The 18,856-nt window shown below is 37.9% G+C and overlaps 1 pseudogene; it reads left to right on the forward strand.

Annotated features, from left to right (window-relative positions):
* Positions 1 to 3,167: 3,167 nt before the first annotated feature.
* On the forward strand, positions 3,168 to 3,925 carry LOC149171806 (uncharacterized; annotated as a pseudogene).
* Positions 3,926 to 18,856: the final 14,931 nt, after the last annotated feature.

Here is an 18,856-nt window from a genome sequence, read left to right on the forward strand (position 1 = left end):
TCAGCCCCTTTTTCTTGAGTCTGTTCCACTGCTTTTCTTCAACCCAGCATATACGCGACTGTGTAGCTTTGTCTTCATGAAACTTGCATATGAGATTTAGAACATTGAAGTTTCACACTTTCAGCTCCCTCTGAGTCTGTCATTTATGTATAATCTGTTATGCCACATCTTTCTTACTGTACTTCCTTCTTCTTCCATATCTTTGACTGTGATGATGTTTTATCCTTTTGGTATGGTGTCCATACTTTGTTCCTGCATTCCTTTGCTATATGTCCAAACTTGTTACATGCATAACATCTTACATGTTTCATATTCCTTCTGTAGCAGTCAATGGCTTTGTGACCAAACATATTGCAAGCAAAACAATATCCCTTAAAGTACCTAGAATGTGATGATCTTTCTGTGTGACGGTCTTGCATCATTCTACTTTTGCATCTCGCTACAACATGTCCAAGATTATGACATACATAACACTCAACATTATTCATCTGAGAAAATAACCGACTATCATTTCCATAGTTTGGAGTAAAATATTTTCTTTGATGGATTTCTTTCCTTGGTTGTTCATGTGGTTGACCTCTTATCTCCTTGTTGAGCATTTCAGGTTTTGCATTAGAGTTCCTTGCCTCACCCTGAGAGCTAGATTCGCCTTCAACAGATTCATGAAAACCAAGACCAGTTTTGATAGCAGGGGATCTTTGACTACTAAGAATATCATCCAAAATCTTAGTACTGTCTTGAAATCGTAACAGTTTATCCTTTTCTTCTAATTTACCTTTTAAGATATTTACCTCAACCTGATGTTGCTCTTCCTTTTCTAGATGTTGTTTCTTCAAGATTTCTGCAGCCTTTCTTCCTTCTTCCACTTGTTGCCTTAATTTGAGAATCTCATTTTCTTGTTCTTTATCTGCTTGAGGTAGTTCTTCATTCTGCTTATTTTTCAATGATATCACTTCATCTTGCAGCATTTGACATACTTTGAAGGCACACTCTAGCTGAGCTTTTAATCTGAAAACTTCTTCTTGTAGGGCACTCTCTGTTTTGTTAAATAGATCTTGTTGATCTGATGCTACATTTGCTTTTTCATCTTCAATATAAGGTGATTCAAAATTTGAATACTTGCTTCCACCTAACGGCAAGCTGTTGTTGTTCCTTTGAGCTGTCTTCTTCTTCTAACGTGCTTTCTTTCCCATTGTTCTACGGATCTCCTTCAAGCAATCAAGCTTCTACCAAAGGACCTGCTCTGAAACCAATTGTTGGAAATAAGATTGAGAGGGGGGGTGAATTAGTATTAGCAAATCAATATAAATTTTTCATTTCATACTCTGAATCATATACACTACTTTAGTTAAGGTAACCCGCATGTACACACAACTGTGTTTAATTCAACTAGCGTATATCCAGTAAACTTATCATACAATTAATTCATCATATGTTGATCTTTAGTAAGTGCATCAAAACTTCATTAACCATATAAATAGTAAATAGGTGCAGTAAAACAGAATAGATCATCACACATAAGAAACACACATGAACACCATAATATAAGGTGGAAACCCAATGCGGGACAAAAACCATCTGCTGTCGTCTTCCTTTAATATAAGAAAAACCTGTTTACAATTTTTTACTGGCGCAGACTCATACCAGTACGTAGGCACCCACCTAGCTCTTGTACTGGCCGATATGCTTACCAGTACATAGGCATCGGCCTACTGAAGGCTCCAACCTTCACTCTTCCTCCAGGGACCACGTTTCATAAATTTTCAGACATGATACTCCTGAAGCACAACACCATAATATGAAGGCCACGTTTCATCCAATTTTCATACTAGACCCATCAACAACATTGAAGCAAAAAATTAGTCACCACTACAATACACCCATCAATTACACCTGCATCATCAATCTCTGAATCACCCAACACTAAAACACTGAAACCCTGTCAACAAAACACTGTCACGAGAACACAGAGCAGACCACGGAATTATGCAACAACAACCAGATCTAACTGGAACTTCAAATATCATACTTCATACTGTATACAAAACTTTGATGAGCCGAACCAATATGTATACACGCTTTTACCAAATTGAAACCACGTACAGATCTACAAATATTTACTCATAACTTTGCAGCTATTCCAGACATCAGTCATACCTAGATCATAACATTTATACAATAAAACATGCATCAATAATTCATATCTAGTCTATCCATGATCAAACCACATAATGATAATACATTCCAAGCCTTATGATCCCGATCCATCATCCATCATCAACTGCATAGGTGCATCCTTGGTTCAGATCAAGAAAAGCATCACAAACCCATAACCAGCATACTAGATCTCACACTTCATCAAATATTCATCACTTGCACACTTGCACCTTGGCCTAATGATCTTCTTCTCCTTATATAGGTTTAGGCCTCTCTCAATACCATGGTCCAAAACCACGTAGGACCGATACCTTAGACCCAACACCTGGGGTCAATACCTCAGACCAAATACCATGGATCAATACCAAAATACCACGGACCAAAACTTATTTTTCTAAAATGTACGCACCTTTCCTTCTGTGAAAGTGCATGTGTACATTATACGTGCCTTTATATATAGTGAGCCTACATGTATACGCGACTTGGTATATAGTGAACCTGCGTATACCTTATACGCGACTTTGTATACAATGAACCAGCGTGTATATGCAGCTTGGTCAATGGTGAACCTGCGTATACCTTTCTTTCTTCATTCTTGTTGTTTACCTGCTATACTATGATCTTTCATCTGAGAGAGTTGCCATCAAGGACAACACTTGTGTCATACCTGTATGATAATGCCAACATCCCTAACATCAATAGAGAAGACAAAGGGTGAATGGAAGGGCGTGACTCCTAATTTTGATGGGCTATTTTTTTTTCACCTCTCCCTTGAAATAAGCTTAGGATAAACTCCATAAATTTTTTTTTATAGAATAAATTTGGGGTGATTCATAATAATGCACCATGATACAAAAAAATACCAATCAAATTTGAAACCCCCTAATTTCACCCAAAGATGAAATTTCACCCCTAAAATTTTCCATGCACTACACTTGGAATTTATTCAAAGAGTTCTATAAATCCATTCCTCAAAGCTTCACAGATTCTATACACCATTTTCTACCTACATGAAGAAATGCATAGATCCTATCAAAGTTGCTAATTCATTTGAAATGTTAAGCAAAAGATTTTCTTATCATAAATATACCTTGCAAGAAAAGAGCAAGGATCCCCTAGAATCTTTGCTCTTATCATCTTTTGTTGTTGTCTCAATAGGTTTGGTAGTCAACCATTTAAAGAGTGTAATCATTGGGGTTTGGAAAACGACTTTGGAGGTAGTGATTCAAGCACAACAATAGATTTGGAGGGGCTTCCACAACCTCTTTCTAGAGTCACATTATTGATAGCTAAAGATAAAGGCATGGAGAATTATAAGTAGGGATGGTATGTTGATGCCATTAAATGATTTTCTTGGGAATTTTTTTTTTATTTAGAAAAATATTTCAACAATATTATCTCTTATGTAGATATCTTAACAGGTAGGTAATCATGTTACGCAAAAGTCATAGAATGTAGGAAATATATTGATGATTGTTCCTAGATACTAAATTCTGATAAATCAAATGTGTCTATCCTACTCTATCATGTTGCTTTATATGAAATCACTGAGAAGTATAAATATGGATTTAGAGATTTGAGAAATGTGCTAAAGATGGATCTTGGAAATAGATTGGTGAAAAGCACTCTATCAAAGCTCATCAACAAAAGGGTGAAAACCAAGGTTGGAACACTAGTAGCTAGGTTCCAGAAAAGGATCTTGTGGAAAAGCTCAAATATTTCTCTAAATTGGTTACATCCCATATTGATGATGGGGAGAAAGTTTTAAAGAAACTTGTGCTTTTCACAAATTTTGGACTATCATATTTGTTTTAATCTTATGAAGAAATCCACGTGGAGATATTATAGAAAACAATATATGATAAGATATTTGAGTCAATAGGGAAAGGGGGAGTGAGGTTTAGATATCTGGTTTGGAAATTTGTACTAAAAGGGATGGAAGAATATGGGGATGAATTTTCCTTTATCTTATGGAAGTATTCCTCAACATACAAATTGATTGTGGGACAATCCTACAGATTGGGGACTCTTTTTTAACGTAAAACTAAAGGTAAGAAATTTTTTTATGTTGCATGTTCCAAATTGATAAATTATGAATATTGTTGGTGATACACATAAGAGGAGCATTTGGAATGATAATAATACACACATCTTAAAAATCAAAGTAGGGACGCATCAAATTGTGGGAGGTTATAAATTATTCTGCCAATCACATTGTGAAGACTCTATACTTCTGGAGATACATAGGTAAGAATCCAACCTTTGAAGAAGTTATGCCTCTATCATTGACAAGTGTTTAGGAATTCTTATCTAGTGATTAATAATGAATTGTTTCAAAATAAAATCTATGATTCCATGTTGAAATAGGTTAGGACACATTGAACAAGGGCAATTTTGGGAGGTTGACTTGGCCTCTTAATCCGTTTCCCAAACATGTCAAGCTAGAAGCATAAAAAAATATTCTCTTGTAGTGATTTCAATCATGAGCTTGCATCAAAATTTATATTAGATGTACTTTTATTCAAAGTAGGAATTTTTTTTTGACTACTCAAGAATATTCACATAAAATTTTTAGTGAAAGAGCTTACAAGTATGGACCAACTAAAGAAGCAGAGGAATGTAATGTGCTTCATCAACAGTGCATCGTTTTTCTAGATCTCAAAGAAAGCAGAGTGTGGGAAGGGTTATTTATTTATGCTAATACAAATTATGATGATAACAGTGGGATTCTATTTATGCTATGTAATATAGATTTTATGGAAGTTTTTCAATGGAGGGATGACATCTACATTGCTTGCATACCAGGAGGATGAGGAACATATTTTTAACAACTTGTTTTAGGCCTAAGATATTTTTATGCAAGTTTGTCACTATCACTTAAAGCTAGAAAACACTCTTTTGGATGGAAATCCTATGCCTCATCTGAATATCTATGATTTTAGTTATTCCAAGTCATATGTTCTTCATTCTCATCCAAACTCAACTGCTAGGACACCTACATACATAGCTCCAAAAGTTTTTTCTAGAAAAGAATATAGTTGCAATATTGTATATGTGACTCGTTATGTTATAGGAGCATATCCATTTAAGGGTCTTGAGGAACCAAAAGCTGGTGAAATATTATGAAATGTTTGCACCATACCGTACTACTATTCTATATCCTACAAATGAAGGGCACATGATATCATTTGCAAGTCAGTTTCTAAAGGGAGAGGTTTTCTTTTGAAAAATGACTGTAACCATCACACCCCCTAACTTTGTAACATAACCAAAGTTAGAAGGAGATTGTCACTATGCATATCTAACTCCCAAGATACAGTTATGGGAATGAGAGCTAAAACTTTTGACTTTTTCCAACTTCCTTAAAACTTCAAATAGACAAAATTGTTACGTCTGTCTCGTTAAAATGATTCCAGTGATATAAATTTTGCCTCAATTCGACTTATAGATTGAAAGTTATGGCCCTTTGAAAATAGGTCATTTTAAACCCACCACATCATCTTGACCTCCACGTGGTAGATGACATGTCAACACGACCATTTTGGACAGGTCCACGTGGGAGATGGCCAAACTTGAATAGTCAAAGATCAGCCTGTTACTATAGTATCTCATTGTATAGAACCATGGTCAAACCCCTAACCCACGACCTAGGGATCAGACTCAACTCCCCCACATCCTGCAAGAGCTTTGGGTTAGGGCTAGCACGATCCCAACCTCCTGAGTTGGTCAACTTCTAAACACGATACCACAATATTTGGTTGGATCACCGCAAGTCAAGGCAGAGATCCACAGAGGTTCGGTTGACCTCCTGACCTTTGACCTCGCTAATCTACAAAACATAAAACTTGATTTCTAACATATTTTTAGTTGATTCATTGCTTGAAAATTCCATGGTTTCTCTAAGATTTTTTATACTTTTCAAGCACTGTGTTCAACACTCGATGACCAATGAATTTTAGAGAAAATCTTATGAATAAACTTAGCAAACAATCACTTATAAGAAGGATTCCAAGATGAGAGCACCTTCAAGTGCACTTATTTCCAAATGTATAGAGAACTTGAACAACTCATTAACCAAGAAGAAAACTTACTTTCCTTGGCCCAATTAACCCTCTCAGTTTAGTAAACAAATGAACCAAACTCAACAACTCATGCATGAATATAGATATTCACATAAAGAGTGAAATCTCAAGGGATGACAACAAGCCTCCTTCCCTTCAGTCTTGAAAGACCAATAAGCACACTAGTAACCATGCTAAAACTTGTTCATCCATTCAATAGTTAATCAACACAAGATGGAAAATCATCCCACAATGGCCATTTACTCTTCTGTACAATCATTGGAACTAGTGCAACTTCAAAAATGTCACATTTAACTAAATCTTTGCAACAAGATATTAGCGTAGACTAATCAATTCATGAAATTATACATTCACAACCTAATGTGGGTCACAATCTACAATTTACACATGTAATCACAAGTAAACCAAGAGCTTATCATGAAACCAATCAACGTATCATTCACTCACACTTTAACTTGGATTTCATACAAGGTTATGCATGAGAATACTTATCTTGGATTTTTGTTGAAGATGGGAAACTAAGTTTATGATTACAACTCTACACCCAAACATAGACAAGTTGTAGCCAAGATACTTCCAGTTGTCACCCCCAAGCTAGATTCTAGGGACTGAGGTGTTCTTTCTCAAGGGAATACACTACAACTTCTAGCTGAAACAGGGACTCCATAGGTCCTCCCACCTCCACCTACCGACTACTCAAGAATATTCCAATGCACAGGGAATTAAGAGGCCTTCTACCTCCACCCTCAATTATCCAATAGCCATACACACTCCCAAGGGATTCTAGAGGCTTCACATCCACCCTAGAAGCATGCAACATGGTGGTCCTACCCAATGAAGGGAATATAGAACCTACTTCCCAAAAACCAAATACAAACTAGAAAAGGATACTGCCATAACTTCCCCTACTAGGAATCCAAGGCATAAATCTATACCCCATGCTGTCAAGGGAATCCAAAGAACACCATCTCCACCCCCCAACACCCTAGGGTATCGTGTGTCTTAGCCTCACATGAAGGAAGCATGTATGTGCTCCTATTGCTCAACCAAAGATGAGATTTTCTTCTTAGAGTGGTGAAAGAAGCTAATGTTCTCCACACAGTTGTAGATGTTACTGGTTAATTTGTAGATCAAGCATCCACCATACCTCTATTGTTCAAGCTGATAATTAAGGGCTTTCATATGAAAATTTTCTTGAGTGTAGTAAAAAATTCTAGTGAGCCTCCTCTCACTCTCCTATGTGCACATCTCCATGATCCAAAAGATGCTATACACAAGACCTATTTGTAAATTTGTTGAGTGTGTTAGAGACCAGGACAATAATGAGAATGTATTGAATCATAATCATAGGAAATTAAAAAAAAAAAAAAAAAAAATTCTTTTAATGATATTAAGTAACCATGAAATACTTCAACAATTAATTCATATAGGCATGAAAAGAAGTAACATAAACAACACAAATAGCACACAAAGATTCCTCAATTGTTTCTGCAATTTTTTCACAAGGAAAGATACAACTTGCTGTTAAAAAATTCTCTTGCTACAACTAGTAGGAAGCAAATACTCTCTAATTTATCAACTACAACTGAAAGGAGCTACCACCCCTAATTCTTTACTGGAACCTACTAGAAGGAGATACAACCCCTAATCTGCAAGCTACCTTGCTTGGCCTCAATCATTCATTTTCCATCCATTTTCAACTAAAACCATGAATTTCAAGTCCTTTTTCATAAAAAATTAAATATTTCTCTTCAATCACTCACCAAAACACCTTCAACACTATCTAATTATTGAATACGCCAACTACATCATCAATTACACCAATAACAACTCAATTCATTCTCTTTAAGAAAACAAGACCTTCCTTAATCGATTCTTCTCATTAAGAAAAATTGACTCGTAAAATTAGCTTCTCATTTCCTTCACATCTTCCTTCATGCATAAATATTTGGTTAATCAGTCTTCTCAATGTGCTAGAACATTTTCTTATATTCTGATAAAAATATCTAAGTTAAACTTCTTAATTTTCCTTTTAAAACTTTAACTCAATTCACCTCTTATCATGATTTCCTCAAGTTCTCTCCAGTTGTTTTGATGTTTATCATATTTGAACACAAGTTTTGCATGTGTGAAAATCAAATTCCATATTTTCATGAGATTTTTGAACTCAATATTTGTGTTTTACTATCAATTTTAGCTAATCTAGCACATTACATGGTTTAGTTGGACTTTTAGCTACAGTTCTTTCATTGGTTGGATGTTATAATTGGAAAAATGCTAATATTACCACCAATAATATCCATGTCACATAATTTCACTTTTTAGCTCCTAAGTTCTTTGTATATTGACCCCTTTTCCCATAAGACCACATGCTATAACCATGGCCTTGAAACCTTGAGTGCTTAACTGCCAACCATTTTAATTTTAAGCCTCGAAGGGTTATCTTTCTCTGCGCCCTCCATTTATTTGTTGCATAGAACCTCTAATTGGTGCTTTAACCCCAACAACTTTATCTTGTCGTTTTTCTAGTATGCATTTTAAAACCTTTCGAGGTCATGCCATAAGGATGAGTTGTTAGTGGGGCTGCCTTTCCACCTTTCCATTTGTTGTCATTTCCACTGTGTACTTCTAACGTGTCCTAGTCGTGTCACCCCACCATTCTCCTCTACGCATTCACACACTACAAGAAAAAAGGTCATTGGTGAGGGTCATGCCTATGATGGACCTTTAAGGTCTGTCACCAATGTCACATATGGTGATGGTATTTAAAAAAGCGTTGTTGTAAGTGTATATAGTGATGGTCCTTTAAGGTTTGTCACCAAATCCATTTTCAATGACACTTTTGATGAGGATTGTTAAAGGTCTGTCACTAATTCTCTCTTTGGTGACACTTTTGGTGAGGGTCATTAAAGGCCCATCACTAATTCTCTCTTTCGTGACACTTCTAGTGACAATATTTTATTGACCGTCACTAATGATATTTTTGGTTACTTTTGGTGACAGTCAATAAATGTTCATCATCATTGATCATTCTAATGACTTTTTGATGACGCTTCATGCCTATGATGGACCTTTAAGGTCCGTCACCAATGTCGCATATGGTGACAGTCTTTAAAAAATCGTTGTCGTAAGTGTATATAGTGATGGTCCTTTAAGGTTTGTCACCAAAGCCATTTTCAATGACACTTTTACTGAGGGTCGTTAAAGGATCATCACTAATTCTCTCTTTGGTGACACTTTTGGTGAGGGTCGTTAAAGGCTTGTCACTAATTCTCTCTTTTGTGACAATTCTAGTGACGATCTTTTATTGACCCTCACCGATGCTCTTTTTGGTTATTTTTAGTGATGGTCAAAAAATGTTCGTCACTATTGATCATTCGAATGATTTTTTGATGACGCTATGTACTTGTTACTATATTTTTTGTCAAAATATAATGACTTAAGACCATTGTTGTGGAGTCTTTTTAATTATGTATCCAAGGTAATTGTGGTTATAATATTCAGTCAATTTGTTAAGAAGTAATTAGTGTGTATCATTTCCCTCAAGTCATAAAAATATATTTTTCCTTTGATTCAACACATGATTCATCTCTATTATGTTTATTATCAAGCAAATTTCCTGTAAATAAAGTTCCACTATTGTGCGTAGGAACTATATTATTTAATACATAATCAAGCTCTGTCAATTCTATTAATGAGAGAGACCTAACACTCCTAACCACTCATGGCACACCTTAACATGCTTTGGAATAATACACTAACATTCCTTGGAACCTCGCATGTCTTGGAACATCTTTGTACCTAGAACATCTTGCCATGAGTAGAACACCCAAGCACATGTTGGCATGCCCTAGCATAGCATAGCACTCCTCTATCATGTGTTAGCATGCCCTGTAGTCCCTAGCATGACGTGAAACACCTTGGCATAATATTTCATTGACAAACATTAGCACTTGGCACACATTGGCACTTGGCATGTATTGGAACATATTATTAGTGTGCCTAGTGTGCCCCTTTTGAAAAAGATAAAGTCCCAACTTATTAACCCTCTTATGTTTTCATTTCCTTTCATTTTAGCTTGGTTATTCCTTTTGTTTCCTTGAAACTCCTTGACGCATATTGGCATACTCTGGCACCCTGGACAGCCTAGCATGTCTTAGCACCTCGCATGCCTTGGCACTATTTGGCACATGTTAGCACACCCCAGAACGACCTAGCACACTCTAGCACTTCTTGACATTCCCTGATATTCCCTGGAATGCCTTACCCATGCTTAGCATACCTTGTCACTCCCTCCTTGGCATGATAGCTAGCACTCATTAACACTCCCTGACACACCCTCATATCATTCACTTCCATGCATTTTGACCTAGTTTTCCCTTGTGTTTTCCTAGTACTCCCTAACACTCCTCAGCATGCATTGGCACTCCCTAGCACACCTTAGCACTCTTCGATATGCTCTGCCACTTCATAGCATGCATCACACTCCCTAACGCACATTGGCACTTGGCACATGTTGGTACTTGGCAAGTCTCATAAGCATGTTTGGCATGCATTGAGATGACTTGGTATGCTTTGGCATGGTTTAATATTAAATTTTTTTTTGATCAATTATTGGAAACTAGATGAGAAGAAAAATAGGAATATTTGGAACTTAGAATGCATTGACACTTGGCACTTGGCACCTATTGGCACATAGTGTTGGTGTGCCTAGTATGCCTCCAATGGAAAAGGTAAATTGAAGACTTATTAACCCTATTATGTGCTCATTTCCTTGTAGTTTAACTTGTTCCTCCCTTTTGTTGCCTTGACAGTCCCTGGCATGCATTGTCACACCCTTGTACATCTTGGCATGCCTTAGCACTTGGCACATCTTAGCTTGTTTGACATGTCTTCGTACTATCTGGCACATGTTAGCATGCCCTAGAATTCCCTAACACACCTTGGCAGTCATTACCTCACAACTAGCATTGCATTTTTCCATGACTTGGGAACCTTACATTCACTAGAACACCTTAGCACTCCCTAGTTGTCATGCCCTCTGTTATCCTCCATAATGTCCCAGGCTGATGACGATATCGATGGAGGTAACCACAGACCAAGCTTTTAGTTTGGTAGCTAGCCCTACCAAACCAGAGAGGGCTCTCTCTATGAAATCACAGCCAATAGATGATTGGAATGTAAAGGATTTTAGGCTAGATAGATAGGCTCAGGTGGGTTTTGGAAAATTTAGGCTCATCATGTTTGCTTGATGACCCCACCTCCATGGGTTGTACTAACATGGTTTGGTGCTAGCTTGGTGAAGTGGTTATATGTGTTTTCAAGGCTACCTCAATGAAGGTGTCCCATGTCATGTTCTTCTCTTTCAACTGATGGAGTACTATAACCTTTATTAGGCTATGGTGAAAGAGGCTGGGATAATGAAATTTTCCTTTCAATTTCACCCTTTCATACATTTTGGTTAGGCTCATATACAAGTAGTGTTGAAAATGGCAACAAGAAATGCTAAAAATAAAAGTGCTATAAATAGCATTTTGGGTACAAGTGCTGGATTGAGCAACAGGGAATGAAAAATGGAAGTGCTAAAAATAGCATTCTATTTTTAGCAATTTAGTATGGATTCCTATTTTAGTCAGTCCCTGGACTAGAAATAGGAAGTAAAATTCGAATTTGAACTTAACAGCTGTTTGAAAATAAATTAAAAAATTCACCATGAGTTAATTTGTTGTGAAAAATCAAACATGAAGTCTATGTGAGGACATGCAACAGTTTCTCCATTAATTGAGAAATTTATCCATTAGTTAAAGAGATAAGGATGAGTTCTAATTTGAGTAGTAATTAGTTGGCTCAGTTAACTGAGTCAAGTCCAGTTAAATTGATTTAAATAGGTTGTTTAATTAATGTGAGTTCAGTTAGTTAATGCATGCTTGCATATAACTGTCGTTCTTCAGATAATTGAATATTCTCTCATGAATAACTCATGCATGTCAGTTCAGACAGAGACCCAGTTGAGATCAGACGAGGGACAATGTACTATCAGTTGGATGGATTTTTCCTATAAAGGAAGCTCATCCATGGAGAAGGATTTATATCCTTCAGGATTGCGTAGTTAGATCAGAGGTTAGTGAGTGTGTGAAGAGGCCAATTCACACATGTGGCTTCACTGGACCCCAAGGAAAATTACGCAAAGAAATAGGAGGCTTGGAGGGCAGAGGAGAAGGTTTGATAGAGGCCTTTGGCTGTTTATGAGCAACAGAGTTATTACAGAGAGAGCAGGATAGCTTTTGAGCTGATTCTTTTTGTAATACTGAACATATTTCCACTTGTATGATAATACAGAGTTGGGGTTTTAGGCTAGTGCTTTCCCCTGGTCATCTCTTCTGTGTTATGTGTGATTGATTTCTTCTTATCATTTATATGTGTTCTATTGATCTTGCTCATATTCGATTAAGCTTCCGCTAAATTGGTTATAGAAGTAGATCAAGTATTTTGCTTTAGTATATTGCATTATCAGGTGATCTACGGGCAGGAATTTCTACAAGTAGCAGGACAAATTTAGAGACTTGGGAGCTGTAAAGTGCATGAGCAGTCTTATGTGGTATTGATATAGCCTAGAAAATCTAACCTCACATGTAAAGAACTTCATCACAACCTTCATCAAAGCTGCATATCTCTCCAACAAGTATTTGAATGGGAAAACATGTGAGTGAGCTCCTTTGTATTCTGATTTCAAGTAGGGTTTGTACTCTTCTAGGTCTAGGTTCATGCCTTTGAACCAATTTTCACCATTGTTTGGTATTCATGTAGCTTGAGAGATTACATCCACTGAAAACATGAAATCAGTCCCTGCAATGGTGATCTTGTCTTCCTTCAAGGTGAGGGAAAATATACCTATGAGATTGTTACACAGTATTTTGTCACTGACCTCATGTCAGTCCCCGAGCAACATCTCCGTTGTGTCATACATCAAATAAATATGTCCATATCTTCCCACTCATTCAGGAATATTAAGCAAGTGCTCTCTAATCCTGAAGATTGACACTTTTTCCTATGTTTCTGCATCGTTGCAAGTGAGTATCATAATTCTTGCGATGATTCTCTGTGTTGAACTATAAGGTTACGCCGTCATTGCAGGAGTACATCAGTTTCCTGCGACGATCGAATTTTAGGGCTCCGTGCAAGTCATGAAGATCCTTCTTGTGATGATTTTTCTAAATACACTGCTTCCTTGTAACGTCATCATTAAGCCCTAGTGTATGACTTGCGACGATCCAGATATGGTTAATTAGTTCAAATAGTTGGCCTTCTGGGTGATTCTAGAACTAGTTGTTGGGTCAAGTTGGTTCACCTTTCCTCCTCTGGGATGGTGGTTCCACCTTTTGAGAAACCTCCCTTGAGGATAAGCTCCCTCTCCCTCTTTTCATGGAGGCTCCTCCTCCTATAGAAACACTCCCCATTGCTATGATCAACTAGTTCTTGGTTTTTGGATTGGAGCAAATTAGCTAGCTTTTGGTGTGAGTTTACAGTGTGAATTGTTGATAGTTTAGCAATTGGTTTTGGATTGCCTTAGCTTTGTACTAGATCTTGTGAGTGAGAGAGAGTTATCATCCATTTGGGAGACCATTTTAAGAGTGAATTCTTGAAGAAACATATCGATTGGACCCTTTGAGAAGGCTTGCGACATCAAGGCTTGGTTGTAAGCTTTGCTTTTGATTCATTTTAATACAATCAATGATGATTTCATATGTCTTGTGTAAAATATACTTGATAGATTATGATTCCTTGACTCTGTAAGTAAATAGATCATTGTTGTTTTCCTTTACATGTTCTGTTGTTCTCTTGTGTTGTTTCAGATAAATTGCTCATCAAGGAGAAGGAAACGATAGCTGAAGTGTTACAACAAAAGCTTCATCGAACACCGGTTTGATGTAGGCTCTTTCGACAATGATTGTTTAAGGAAATTGATTGTTGTTTTGTTCTACTATGACTAGACCCACTCTAGGGCTAGAGGGGTTTCCTCTATCTGCAAAGGGAACATTTCCTACATCACAAGTTGGCAACTCTGCTAGGGAATCCTTTGTATGTTTTCTCTTGTTTTCTCTTTATTTGGTGTTTAATATAGCGTCCCTTGATTTTGGGGCTGACCCATTAGTATTCTGGGTTACCTAGGTCAACCTGGGAGTCCCTCTTACTGTTTGAAAGATTAGTCTGGTGTCCTTCAGGTGTTTTTACTTTGTTTTTTCTCTTAATTGAGATCATTGTTGTTTATAGCTTAACGACTGTGACGAGTCGTGCCTGTCCTCTTTGGTTAAGCTGTACGTCACAGATATCACATCATACATCTGTGACGATTTGAAATCAAACCGTTGCCGAAGACAGGTGTGCACTTGTGACGATGTCGCTCATTTTCTAGCTTTGAGCCTGCGGCGATTTGGCTTTCGTCTTAGGTTTCTAGTTTAATCCCTGCGACAATTCCTGAAATCAGACCGTCTCTGAAAACAGGTGTATTCTTGCAACGATGTCTCTGAAAATAGGTGTACTCTTGCGACTGTCTCAGGTTGTCAATGTTTCACCTGCGACGATTCTTGTAAGGTTGTTTTTCACAACCTTACCTCCTGAATAAACCAGTGCAGCTTGTCCGCTGCTGTCTCTTGCATCTTATCAAGCTTGTTTTGAGTGTGTTTGCTAAGGTATATCATCCTTGATGCCGTTTGTCTGAGTTTTGGTTTTTTTTTTGGGCTGTGTGACCTAAGTCTTTCAAGGTTTCGTCTAGAAGTCACTTGTTTTGGGTTGCTTGTCCTTCCAAGATTCTGAACTGCATCCACAACCATCTTGTTGGCTTGTTTGAAGCTATTTCCTTGTTGCTTTTCTATCCTTTCTGATTGGTTTGTAGTGATTGGTCATCGAATTAGTTTGATGTGTTGATTTGATTTCCATTCACTATTCAAACATAGATTACATTTGTTTTGATCAGTCAGGCTTGCATTTACTTGTTTGTCATTAATTCCAAAAATAAAAAATGTTGCATTCATATAGCATCCGAAAGTGAAAGTGCATTTGCATTATTGAATTTTCATGATTGAAGAATTGGAAAGCGAACTTTAAATCTTTCATTAGTAGTATTAATGCATTGCAAGATAAGTGTATTGATGCATTGTGTTTCTTAGTGCTTGAATTTGTTTGTATTGGTTTGTGTTCGCTTGGAATTGAACTCTTTACCCTCCTTTAGGTAGTTGTTCATCGAAACGAATGATTTTTTTACTCATTGTAGCTACATCCTAGGAATTGTTGCGATACATTCAGTAGGGCCTGAAAACTAAAACTTAATTCAAGATTAACTCTTAAAATAAATTGAATGAACCTAACAATGCATTGTAACTTAACGCACATATATCTAGAGGTCTATGCTAGAGACGTGCTTCAGCATCGTTAAACCTAGTCACTATTGTTTTCACTTAAGGTTGGGTGATTCCTCCTTCTGTGATTCAATAGCTGCTATCACGGACTTGTGCTCCTCATATCGTCGAGTATATATCGGGAGACCCCACTAGGTTATCATCCTACATCCATAGGAAGCCGAGTCTGTCGCCGTACAGACCGTAATGCACCGAACACATCATTCGGGAAGACTGACTGCCGTACGGAAAGTCCTTGGTAATTTCTCTTTCATTTGATCACCAAGGTGTATATGTAGTTTTATGGTTTGTTTGGTAAACCTCTTGTCTAGTACTCCAGAGTAGTCACTTTCGTTCCTTTTCGACTCCTTAAAAGAAAAGGATCATCTGAGGACTTTTCCTTTCATGCTCATTAAACCTCAAAAGCGATAGAGTCACCTTTTCGTCCTTTTGTCGACTCTTGAAACATGAAAAGGTCTAGTTTTGTTCCTATGTCATAAAATTTACTACCTACAAAATATTCCTGGTAACAGTTAGAGTTCTTGGTTCTACTGCAAGTACATTTCAAAGTTGTTTCCGATGGCAACATTCCCCGAGTCTACTAGCCAAAGTCTTCCCCTGAATGGGAATCCTGTTTTGTTTCCTCCTTTTGGAAATGTCGGTGCTCCATATATGGCAACATTGTCTTTGCCTGGGTTAACCATCGGTTTGCCCGTTTGGTTGTTTTCAACCTCGGTGGTCCCGAGCATCATGACTCCTGTTCCACTGTCTCCTTCATCTGAATCATGACACGTTGATTCCAAGGTTGAGCCTGCGCCTTCTTCCCCTATTTCTTCATCTTCATCTCCTACTTCGCCTGGTGAAAGTTCCACATCTAGTAACCAGGAGACTAAGAAGAAGAAGAAGAAGAAGTCTGATAAGTGCGAGGCCACCCATGCAACTATTGCTCCAAGTACATCTCAGGTCAGAACACCTTCTAATCCTCTGCAGAAGGTTAAGTTTCCTTGTAAATTGTGCAAGGGTGACCATCTTCTTCGTGATTGTCCTAGCATTCCTAGGATCTTGGAAGTATGGTCTCACGATCTGGCTCATCCCTCATTGTCCTCTAAAGCTCATGTCGATGTTTAATCCTCAATTGGCAGTGGTAAGAAGAAAGGGAAGATTTGATTCCCCTGTAGGCTATGTGAAGGCAACCATCTCCTTCACCTTTGTTCACTCATGGATAAAGCTTCCGCTGTTTTGGAAAGTCTTACAGCTTCTTCGCCTCCACTTCTAGTTGGTTATCAGAGGCTCTCTTCAGACCCTCTCCTGGTTGAAAAAGAGATTAGCTTAGATTCTTCTCTTGTCCATCCTTCTCTTCCCGAACCTAGCTATGCTCAGCCTGTTCCTGTCCAACCATTGGTTGGAAAGAGTGTTGACTTGGGTTCACCACCAGTGGTCCACTTTGTTCTCGAAGAACATCATGATTATATTGCTCATGTTCTTCTTGTCTCGTCAGATTCTCCTAAGTTTGAGAACGACCCTCTTATCCCAGCTGATCAAGGGAGTCCTTCTTCGGTTCCTGTAGAGCATGGGGGCAATAATATGATACCCCCACCAAGTCATTCGATCGTTTCCTTCAACTGGAGTGACTTGACTGCTTTCCACCTTCCATCTAATGTGCCTTTCTAGATTACTGTACATGCCTATAATAAGGCAGTACCTGGCACTCTCTTGGATGAAGATGTGTCGGTTAGCCTCATGCCTTCCACTACTTGGAAAGCTTTGGGCTCCCCATAGTTTGTGCCTGTCACCCAGAATCTGTTGGCTTTCGATGAAGGAACTAGTCAACCTTTGGGGATCCTTCCACAGTTCCCAATTACTTTGGGAGGCAAAACTGTCTGCATAGATGTGATGGTCGTCCAAGGTGCCTTGGATTTCAGTCTTCTCCTTGGTTGTGACTATATTTATGTCATGGGGGCTCTTGTTTCTTCACTTTTCCATGTGGTTTGTTTTCCTCACGATGGAAGAATTGTGACTATCGATCAATTGTCATTCTTTGGTCACCAGATACCTCTTGTACGATCATCATCCCCTCTCGGTTCTTGTTCACAAGCAGTACCTTCCCTACCATAGGTCAATTATGTGGCTACCCATTCCATCTCTGCCTCTGTTGATGATCATGCAGATGGTCTTGTACATCATGTACTAGGGGCATTGGAACCCGATCTGTCATTGGTGCCCAATGACATGTGTTCCTCCCAGAGTATGGTTCTTCCTTCTGTTATCACAAAACTAGTACTAGGGGCTGCAACCAAGCAAAGCTTCATGTAACTGTTTCAGACCATGCTTTAGATTAGGAATTAGCCTTCCTAACCAGAGAGGGCTCTCTCACAATTCTTGATAAAATACTTCAAATACTAGATGGCTAACTCTTTATTAACTTATGAGAACATAACTGGTTGGGAACACATCAAACTAGCTCATTGGGCTATGGAGTCTATAATATCAAGTAAACAAGGAAAACTTTAATCATCTCATGGAAGCCAAGGCACTAAGCATTACATGTCAAACATAACTCACCAAAACATAGTTTGCTGTATACACAGGAAGTCAGAGCATGTAATCATGAATTCTGAGTGATTGCATACAGCAAGACTATCAATAACATAAAGTATAAGACACCATTCACTACATTTGAACATGACAATCCTTCGAGAATCTTGGGAAGAGAATAACTCTGTTTTACTATTACTGTCAAAAAGGGTCTTCCAATGGCCCAAAACCACACTGTTCTTTTATAAAGTATCCAACCCTTTTTACATTCTGATCTCATCCCTATATAGGCAAGCAAACTCCTATTTCTCTGACTACTCAGAGCTGCCACCTCCAGCATGAGGAGAGCTCGGAGCCCTTTTCTAACGCCACCTATTCCCCTTTAAACTAACTAATAAAAGTCATTTATTACTAATTGACAGCGCTATAATCCTAAAATAATTAACACTGGAATCCTAAAACAATTACAACTCTAAATCTTCATCATGCTGAAAAAACATTTATTACAATCAAGCTGGTGCTCCTGCGAGGAAAATGAGAGAACAGGTTCATCCTCTAACACATGGCTTCTTTAAGTTTGGCTGTGACAGGTGTTTGTAATTGCTTGTTGGTCTTTAATATACATGTTCTCCCACACCCTGAAATATAGGAAACTGTTCATGATTACCGGTCTTTGGTTTGCCTCAA

Source organism: Pinus tabuliformis, chromosome 4_2, assembly GCF_031772625.1.
Source record: "Pinus tabuliformis cultivar Carrire ecotype Pingquan chromosome 4_2, CPIR1, whole genome shotgun sequence".
Classification (NCBI taxonomy): Eukaryota; Viridiplantae; Streptophyta; class Pinopsida; order Pinales; family Pinaceae; genus Pinus; species Pinus tabuliformis.